Source organism: Peromyscus californicus, unplaced genomic scaffold (genome assembly GCF_007827085.1).
Source record: "Peromyscus californicus insignis strain IS unplaced genomic scaffold, ASM782708v3 Scaffold_6__1_contigs__length_162567912, whole genome shotgun sequence".
In the NCBI taxonomy this organism is placed as follows: Eukaryota; Metazoa; Chordata; class Mammalia; order Rodentia; family Cricetidae; genus Peromyscus; species Peromyscus californicus.
The window spans coordinates 100087849-100088557 of NW_026294584.1; the positions used below are offsets into that span (position 1 = coordinate 100087849).

At 41.9% G+C, this 709-nt stretch overlaps 1 pseudogene; it reads right to left on the reverse strand.

Moving 5' to 3' along the window:
* Positions 1–248: 248 nt before the first annotated feature.
* Positions 249–320, reverse strand: LOC128100255 (uncharacterized; annotated as a pseudogene).
* Positions 321–709: the final 389 nt, after the last annotated feature.

Genomic DNA, 709 nt, shown 5'->3' on the forward strand with positions numbered 1-709 from the left:
CTCAGGTGCTGTGTGATATTTTGTTTGTGTTCTGACAAATAAAGTTTTCTTGGAGTTAGAGGGCAGAGCTAGCTACTAATTAACCACAGAGGTCTGGAGGTCTGTACAGAGAGGAACAAGAAGTGATAAGGTAGGGAAGAAACAGGATCTTGGTCCTTTTGGACTGGAGGAATGCAAGAGGAAGGAAGCAACTGTGGCTGCTCTCCTACTTCTCTGATCTTTCAGGTTTTACCTCAGTATCTGACTCCTGGTTTTTCAATTAGCAATAATCATGCCTTGGATAAACCTCATTAGCTACAATACTGCCATTGCACAAAGCTGACTACTTGGTTTTATTGATGAGATTCATTAGATTTACCCTTCATCTGGAGCCTCACATTAGGCACCATATGTAATTAGACATTTCTTGTCCCGACTGCCTGTTCCCAATACCCAGCAGCCACTTCCCAAATTACCACACAGAGGCTTATATTAATTATAAATGCTTGGCCAGTAGCTCAGGCTTATTACTAACAAGCTCTTACACTTAAATTAACCCATAATTGTTATCTATGTTTAGCCACATGGCTTGGCACCTTTTCTCAGTACCTCAGTATGGCATTCTTATTTTGCTTCTCTGCATTTGCTGGCAACTCTCTGACTCCACTCTTCTCCTTCCCATCATCCTTAGTTTTGTCTTCCTGCCTAGCTACTGGCCAATCTGTGTTTC